Genomic DNA, 10,000 nt, shown 5'->3' on the forward strand with positions numbered 1-10,000 from the left:
TTGTTATTTTCTATGATATATATATATATATATATATACACACATATATATATATATATATATATCCTCCACCTATTAAATAAAAGATTAAATTCCGCTGTGATTATTTTTCATTTTTTTTCAAATTTGTTAGAAAAAGTTTTATTTCATAGATTTTGTTTACCATAGAGCAGTTAGAGTATCATAGGTCCTTACACACTTTTTTTTTCATATCTTCCGTGAGCTCATTTATTATTCAACATTGGTATGGAGGGTTTAAATTTATCAATAAAAATATACACAAGTGATGAAAAGGAAGAGCCCACAGTACCAGTGTAGTAAACGAGAGAGAGAGAGAGAGAGAGAGAGAGAGAGAGAGATAAATATGTTGACAAGGAAGAGCCTTCCGTGCCAGTATAATAAACAACAGAGAGAGAGAGAGAGAGAGAGAGAGAGAGAGAGAGAGAGAGATAACATATGTTAACGAGGGAAAGCCTCCAGTTGTAGTATAATAAACAACAGAGAGAGAGAGAGAGAGAGAGAGAGAGAGAGAAATAACCATTTGTTGACCAAGTAAAGCCTTCAGTGCCGGTGTAATAAACAACAGAGAGAGAGAGAGAGAGAGAGAGAGAGAGAGAGAGATGCAAATTCGACAAAAATCCATCGTTTTCGGCCTCATCTTCAAATCTAAGAGATGGACGAATTCATGGATCCGCCGAAGCCAATGTTGGTAATGGAGAACTGTCGGGACTAAGCCGGAGGGAAATCACTGGAGTCTGCTTTATGTACATAAACTTTAGCTTAGCTTCAACTGATGGCTGGATCTCGTTCTATAGCAGATGGGCAGACGGAGGCTCAATCATCACTGATGGTTGTCTACTTGTTATTTATATCTATAGTGTACTTTATTGCATAAATTTCATAAAGTAAAACCATTAATATTTTAAGTTTTTAAAGAAACTAATAATAATGGTAAAGTGGAATTCAATTTCTCTTTTTTGGGAATTTGACTTCGTTTAACCCTTTCGCTGCGGATATTCAAATACGGATGTTGCACAGCTCTGTGCACATTTTCACTGAAAAACTCAAAATGCTCAAAATTTAAGGAAACTAAGTTTTTTTTGTATTCTTTAAACTTTCTGTTATAAGAAAATAACAATATATTTACTTGATATATCATTTTTGCCTTTATTCCTCGATAAAAGGGTAATAATTAAGAAAAAACACAAAAATTCCTTCTCAAAGATGATTTTATTAATTCCATCAATAATCCTTCTCCCAATTCATCAGTGACTCATACATTTATTTTCAACATTGGCAACGCTTTTTGTACACTTTATGGGTATGATATGTCTCAAAACATGGAATGATACAAAGAGGGGGCTTTTCAACACATTGATCACAAAAATAGGTTGTTTGCTTTCTTTTACACTCGCCTTTACCTTTCATCAAGCAATTCTTTGGCAGGATAGAGCGTACAATACATTGGGGTTTGTGGTTTTTGTCAACATATTGAGCTGGAAAAGGCCTTTCAGTTAATCTAGATTCCATTGGATTTGAAAATCTACCCCTTCTTTGAGTCTTACTCCCCTTATACCCTTCTAGCATAATGGTAATAATTTTTTCTCTGAAATTTTTCTGATCTAACTTATTAGTTGGATTCTGGATGTTGTAGCATATATTTGAGTCTACTAATGCTGCTTCTATAATAAAATGCCAAAGGGGTTGGTACCATTTCTGACTCTTTCTTTTGTAAGGATATGTTGAGCATAGCTGATCAAACTTATCGATTCCTCCCATATACTTATTGTACTCCACATGAACACATGCCTTGTCTATTTCTCGGTCACCTTTTTTTGAATGAAGTTTCACTTTATATGTACCAACTGTTCCAAGGCTTGACAGCAAATTAACCCTGCTCGTGTCTTGCCAAGAACAAGCAAGCATTTTACCATCACTCCTTACCCATGTTACTGGCAAAGCTCCTTTTTCACTATTATTTGTTTTATTTCAGTTGGCAGACCCTTTCTATCCACCCTAACTGTTCCACAAGCTAAAGTTTTTTCTTTTTTTTAAGCAGTTTATCAAAAAGAGATACACTGTTATAAAAGCTGTCCATATAAATAATATGACGTTTATTTTCATAACCCTCTAACAATGACAGAACAACATGAGTACCCAACCCATCTGATAGTTGACGAGCAGTGTCTTTCCCAGTATACACATTAAACTTCAGTAGGTAACCAGTATGAGCATCTGTCATAGACCAAACTTTTATTCCCATTTAGTTGATGGCTTTGATGGTAAATATTGTTGAAAAATAATCTACCTTTAAATTTTATCATGCTTTCATCAATACTGATTTCTCTATTGCTAACATAGTACTTCCCATATAAACCTTTTACCATATCTAAATTGGCCTAATCTTAGAGAGCCTATCATTTGCATCTTTTGTTATCATTATCACTAAAATGAATAGCTGATCTAATCAACTGGTATTTGTCCCGAGAAAATACTTCTTTGAATCCTGGAGTATTAAATAAAAAGCTATTTTCACTAAAGTAACTTTCAATTGTAGGCTTGTGAAGGATACCCATTGCTATTTCAATAGCAAAAACAGCTTTTATGTCATCTGCAGTTACATCCGCCCATTGGTGGTATCTTGATCTTCTAGACAAAGGTTGTTTTGTAGCCATCTTGTGAAACACTCATATGGATTCAAGTTTTCAAAGTTAATTATTTTATGATGGGTTGTATAATCAAAAACATTATCTAATTTGGTGGGATTATTGTAATTATAGTTAATTTATTCCATCCTAAGGAATTGTCATATCAGCTGTGGGTGATAAGCTTGTTGATGGGACGTCTTCATTTATATCTTCATCAGTGGTATCATCATAATCATCATCATTTGGTTCATCAACATCTGACCCAAATTCCGAATCAGACCCAAACAAAATGTCATCAATTTCTTCTGAAGATACTTGACGAGATTAGAGGCCATCTTACACCTATAAAAAAAAAATCATACCTACACCCAGCGTTAAAAGGAAAAATTGAAAGGACAAAGTCAGCTGACGGGTAAAGGCAGAGCAATAACGAGCATTTTGCCAATAGTATAATAATAATATAACTTACAACTATATATAAAGTTTACCCAACTGTAAAATAAGAATTTATTATTAAATTATATCTTTGCTCACAACTCATACGAAAAAAAAAATTAAGTAATGAAAAATGAAGGCACCGATAGGGTGAGAGCAGTCTGAATATCAGCTGACAAATGTAAACAAAGGCACAATGCTTTCGGTTGAGGAAACGGAACTTCTTTTCTCGTAAATGTGTTGGTTATTTCACTATTATTCATTTAGTTTAGTAAATGTATTTACTGTTATCTAGAAACACCATTATCTGCCATATTTTCAACTTCCAATACAATGACAAATGTTTATCTTCATATAGTTGTCATGGCAACTGTTCAGCTCTAATGTAAAGAAACTTTCACAGTTCACTTTCGGCAAACGAACTTTAGAAATAATGATATAACGATAACTTTATGAATAATATTGATTTATATTGCAAAAAAACATGCATGTATATCATAATTTCATGTTGACACAACGTAAAAATAACAAAAAGTTACCGAAATCACTAAGTGATTGGGAGAAGAATAACCGGAGCTTCAGAGGGCGGGTAGTTCATAAAATCGGCAACAGATGGCAGTGTGTAAAAGCCATTTGAATCGTCGGCAAAAGGCGCTAAGCTTAAAATTGTATTACGTGATGTGGAGTAAAGTCGTTCTCCGCAGTGAATGGTTATGAATCTGAGTAAACTAAAGTCGTTCTCCGCAGTGAATGTTTATGAATCTGGGTAAACTAAAGTCGTTCTCCGCAGTGAATGGTTATGAATCTGAGTAAACTAAAGTCGTTCTCCGCAGTGAAAGGGTTAACTCAAAAGCATTTTTTTTTTATAATCATCATCATCAACGCCTATTGACGCAAAGGGTCTCGGTTAGATTTCGCCGGTCGTCTCTGTCTTGATCTTTTAAAAATTCAATACTTCTCCATCCATCATCTCCTACTTCGGGCTTAATAGTCCTCAGCATGTAAGCTTGGGTCTTCTAATTCTTCTAGTGCCTTGTGTACTTTATTATATATATATCCTATAGTAATAAAACACTAGCAGTTTTTGTATTTTTTTTTTATCAATTAATACGAAGCCATGATAAAGTAAAATTTAGTTTCCCCTTATTTTGGGGGGAATTTGACTTTGATTAAAGGTTTTAAAGGTCTCTCACGAGTGGCAGAGGTAAGAGATCAGCGCGTAAGAGCCCCCCCCCCCCCTCTCCCCTTCAGACTAGGACTAAGGAGGGCCAGGCACTGACTGCTCATTACTCACAAGGTAGACATATTTTCAGTTTCTAGACAATATCCTCTCTTTTGATTCCGTCATTCATGAACACATTTAAACCTTTAAATTAAATACCTTTATCAAATATTTGGAATTTTGGTTGGGTTTTAGGAAAATGCATTAGCAATAAGACAGGCAATACCTTAATAATAAGTCTTTCTTAAAGCTATTGAGTTTTCTTCTTCTTCTTGATGAAACTGTACAAGAAAAAGCTATTCAAATAAGCACGGAAACCTTTACTACTACTACTACTACTACTACTACTACTACTACTACTACATAACTTGTCGTCATCCCAGATAGCCCTATTTTTAGGTGATCAATAGCAGCACGCTATTACTTCTTCACATCCTCCTACCTTGGGCGTTCGACCGCATGATACATTAGGCTACCATGTATACTTGGATCATCTTTCTGAAGTTTACAAAGATACATAAGCGAGTATCGAATGTTGAATCTTTCTCGTATGGATTTTTTTTTATACAAAATGATATGATGTTTTTAAAGTTAGGTGCATACCTTCCCAGACATCAGTCTATCCTAAATCCTGTAGATGTAAACTGATTAAGATAACAGCCAAACAGTAGAAGGGAACCACTTGGCCAGAAGTGATGGGTAATAAAGTCTGAGTGTTTTAGAGAGAGAGAGAGAGAGAGAGAGAGAGAGAGAGAGAGAGAGAGAGAGATAAAATATAAATCTTGCTAAATAATCAAGACATATATCCAATGTACTATAATCATCCCTTGGCAAAAGATAAATTTTGGAAAAAAAGGCAATCCAAGGTTATAGAGCATTAACTTTAATCATATTACAATAGTTTTGATGATTTCAAGAGATTTATAGACACTGAATGTGTACGAAGAGAAGATGGGAATATTATTAAAAGTATACTTCCAAATTGTCGGAGTGAGAACTTTATCTAAACTTCAGAAGTTCAAACTTACAACAACCGTTTTTTATTTTAAACAGGTTGACATAATACTTTTTATAGTATATGTATGAAGGATTTGTTTAATGTTGTTATTGTTGTTAGGATATGTTTTTCTAATTATTCATTACATATCATGTTATTTATTTGTTTGTTTGTTTCTTTTCCTTATTGGGCTGTTTTTTCCCTGTTGAATCCCTTTTGCTTATAGCATGCTGATTTTCCGACTAAGGTTGTAGCTTAGTTATTAATAATAATAATAATAATAATAATAATAATAATAATAATAATATAATAATAATAATAATAATTGATAACTCCTAAATTGTGCATGTGAACAATCAATCAAACACCTGATATGTCAACCAAATGACGGATCGCTAAATCATTCAGAATATCACTATGAAAAATAGGTAGATAAGATATTAGCATTGATTAAACGGAGAGAGAGAGAGAGAGAGAGGAGAGAGAGAGAGAGAGAGAGAGAGATAGAGAGAGAGAGAGAGGAAAAGGGAAAGCTCAGAAGAATGGTTGGGATGAATAATGGCTGTTAAGTGTAAAGGGAAACCTGATGGAAGTGACACTGAGAAATTGGATGGAGCCAATATTGTTGATATATTTGTGGATATGTTTGATAGGATTTGCATTAAGAGGGTAAGACGGAAAACTTTATGATCGATGCAAAGAACAATGGGAATCTGGACTAGGATTGAAGTTCATTATTGTTGGGGGGGGGTGAATTCTGATTATTCAAAATGAGTATTATCTTTAAATTAGGATAGCATTTTTTTTTCGGTAATATAGACTAGCTAGAAATGTGTCTCCTTTTTTTATTTAGCAGAAATTGGAGTCAGTTTTTTTAGAATTTAGGATAGGCAAAAATTTGCAATTATTTTATCTAAATTAGCCAAAAATTGGAGTATATTTTTTTCCTTTAGAAAAGAAAAAAAAACTCTATTTCTTTTTAATTCAGATTAGCAAAAAAAAGTAAACATCAGGTATTGGAGCTTAGAGTAGTAAAAATTTGTCTATAGTTTTTTGGAATTCAGAAAGTAAAAAAAAATAATTGGTATATTTTTTCTCCCTAGATGACAGGTAATAAACAAAAAAAAAAAAAAAATTATAGAAAAATATCCATAAATGTCAAATTAAATACAGATAAGTAAACTTTTTATTACAATTAACTGAGATTGATCATAAGTCTATGTCGAAAGCAGAGCTCAGAAGAAAAGAAGCAAACTATAGAAATGCTGACATGGTTCAAAGGCTGATTTGAAAGAGAGATCTAACAGATTGATGAATAATGCATTTAGATCTAAATGATAACTAGATATTATTATTATTATTATTATTATTATTATTATTATTATTATTATTATTATTATTATTTCCTAAGCTATAACCCTAGTTGGAGAAGCATGATACAATAAGCACAAGGGCTCAAAGGAAGGAAAGACTCTATTGAGGAAAGGAAACAAGTAAAGGAATAAACTGCAAAAGAACTAATAAATAATCAAAATAAAATGTTTCTAAAAACAGCAACATACATAAACTATAAACAGAGTAAATCGTTGTTGTTTACTCTCCTCCTCTTCTTCTTCTTCTTCTTCTTCTTCTTCTTCTTCTTCTTCTTCTTCTTCTTCTTCTTCTTCTCTTTTTTCTTCTTCTTCATCATCCTGAAATAGGAGACTTTTCATTTATCTTACTTTTTGTTATGTTTTTTTTCCCTTTTTGTTGTATTGAACTGGCTAGAATCTGTGTTTTACTTTCATGAGAATTGCTCTAATCTCCTGGCGGACAAACAGTTTGAGGCGAGTTCCATTAACACTATCTTCAAACTCTCCGTCTGGTCCTAAGAGTCTTCATGGTACAACCTCAACCGCCAGAATTGTTCAGTGATGCAGTAATTTAACTTATGCATCTCAAGTTCACTTATTAGTGAGAGAGTAAACTCATTTCATGCGGTTATTTTTCGCCTTTACTGTTTTCTCTTTTGAACAAGCTGGCTAAGATTTGCCAAATATGACGGTGGATTAACGTACATCAAAATACATGGGTGCATATATATATATTATATATATATAAATATATATATATATAGGCCTACAGTATATATATATATATATATATATATGAATGTATATATACATACATATATATGTATACATACATAAATATATATATATATATATATATATATGTATATATATATATATATAATATATAAATATGTATATATATAAATATATATACTGTATATATATAGTATATATATAAATATATATATATATATATATATATATTTATATATATAGATATATATATATATATATATATTTATATTTATGTATGCATATATATATTTATAATTATATATATATATATATATATATTTATGTATGCATATATATATATATATATATATATAAACATATATATATATATATATATATATAAACATATATATATATATATATATATATACTGTATATATTTAGGAATATATATATATATTATATATATATAAATATACATGTATATATATATATATATATATACACATGTATATATATATATATATATATGTATGAATGTATATATACATACATATATATGTATACATATATATATATATATATATATAAAATATGTAATATATATAAATATATTATATATATATATATATATATGTTCCAATTATCTTGAGTGAGTGAAAAAGCAATTCGAATAATTTTCCTTCCTATAACATAAATATGACAATGCAATAACTTTGTTGAAGACATTCATTGTAAGCTAATAATGATAAAAAAAATTTTAAGGATAATGATTCTATTGACAGAAGAAGGAAGTAGAGGAATAATGTCCGTGATGAAGGCAAAAGTAATGATAACTTGGATAGTCTTTTTATTCATAGAATGGAAATTCTATATTATTCTTGTAAATCCTATGTTTAATATAATTATATCAACCATAGTACCTAAATATCTACATATATTATTTGCTTTTGACATCATAATACATATAAATATACAATTTATTATAGCCTATTGGTAACGTCTCGCTGAATCTCGTTTGTTCCTTTAGTGTCTAAAACCTCATCATCTTTCCCTCCTAAGGATGGGGCCTTTTGGAGGCCTATAGGTCTATCTGCTGAGTCATCAGTAGTCATTGCCTGGAAAAGGTCAAGGAACCGAAATGAATAAATACATGGAAAGAAACCCGGAGTAAAAGGAACATGGTTGATCAAGAAAGAGATTCTATTGATTTGCAATAATTGAAGTTTTTGGATGATACATGGAGTAGGGGGGAGGGGGGTGGGTTGTGGTTTCAAGAGTATATTAAGCCTGATGTTGTTGTTGCATTTATTGTTGTTGTTATAGCTCTTCCAGTAATCAAATAAAAGTATAAATTCTATTCTGTGTTTTTTTTTTTTTTTTTTTTTTTTAATTTGCCAGAAAAAATGGTCTAATCATCGTAAGGGTGTTAAACATTTTTTTATATGTTCCGTGTGCTCATTTCCAATTCAACATTGGCAAAAAGCGTTCAAATTTGTGAATAAAAGTATATACAAGTGTTGAAAAGGAAAAGCCTGTAGTGCCAGTTTAGTATACGAGAGAGAGAGAGAAAGAGAGAGAGAGAGAGAGAGAGAGAGAGAGAGAGAGAGAGAGATAAGCATGTGTTGACAAGAAAAGCCTCTAGTGCCAGTATAATAAATAAGAGAGAGAGAGAGAGAGAGAGAGAGAGAGAGAGATAAGCATGTGTTGACAAGAAAAGCCTCTAGTGCCAGTATAATAAATAACAGAGAGAGAGAGAGAGAGAGAGAGAGAGAGAGAGAGAGAGAGATAAGCATGTGTTGACAAGAAAAGCCTCTAGTGCCAGTATAATAAATAACAGAGAGAGAGAGAGAGAGAGAGAGAGAGAGAGAGAGAGAGAGAATTCATCATCTTCTGCCTTATCTTCATTTCCAAGAGATGGAGGAATTCATGATTCCGACGAAGCCAATGTTGGTAATGGAAAACTCGAGACTAAACGGGAGGGAAGTCGCTGGAGTCTGCTTCATGTACAGAATCGTTAGCTTAGCCTTAACTAATGGCTGGATCTCGTTCTATAACATATAGTCAGACGGAGGACTATTCATCACTGAAGCCTGTCTACCTGATTTTATATCTATTGTTTATTTTATTATATAAATTTCATATATTAATAAAAAGGAGTTTTTGCAGTTTCTGTTTCAACTAATTTTGGGGGGAATTTTACTTCGTTTAACTAAAATTTTTTTTTTTTTATATCTGTAGTGTATTTTAATATATAAATTACATAGAGTAATAAAAAGAAATATAAAATTTTTGAACCAACTAATAATAATGATAAAGTAGAAATTAGCTTCATTTTTGTATAGTATTTACTTCTTTTAAACATTTTAGAGGTCACTCATGAGTGGTAGAGTCCAGGGACAGTGGCAATTCCCTAGATTCCAAATATACATATGATAAGCACCTAAACCCTTCTTCAAATTAGGACCAGAGAGGGTCAGGCAATGGCTGTTAATGGCTCAGCAGGTAGACATATGGTTATTCACCATGACATTGTCCTCTCCCTTGACTCTGCCATTTATCAGAGTCCTTTAAACCTCTAAATCAAATACCATTAACAAATATTTGTATATATTTTTGGGTTATAATG

The 10,000-nt window shown here is 31.7% G+C and overlaps 1 pseudogene; it reads right to left on the reverse strand.

Annotated features, from left to right (window-relative positions):
* Nucleotides 1–1,682: 1,682 nt before the first annotated feature.
* The window catches only part of LOC137625646 (piggyBac transposable element-derived protein 2-like), a 19,493-nt pseudogene continuing 11,175 nt past the window's right edge, over nucleotides 1,683–10,000 (reverse strand).

The sequence above is a fragment of the Palaemon carinicauda genome, chromosome 32 (assembly GCF_036898095.1).
Source record: "Palaemon carinicauda isolate YSFRI2023 chromosome 32, ASM3689809v2, whole genome shotgun sequence".
Taxonomy (NCBI): Eukaryota; Metazoa; Arthropoda; class Malacostraca; order Decapoda; family Palaemonidae; genus Palaemon; species Palaemon carinicauda.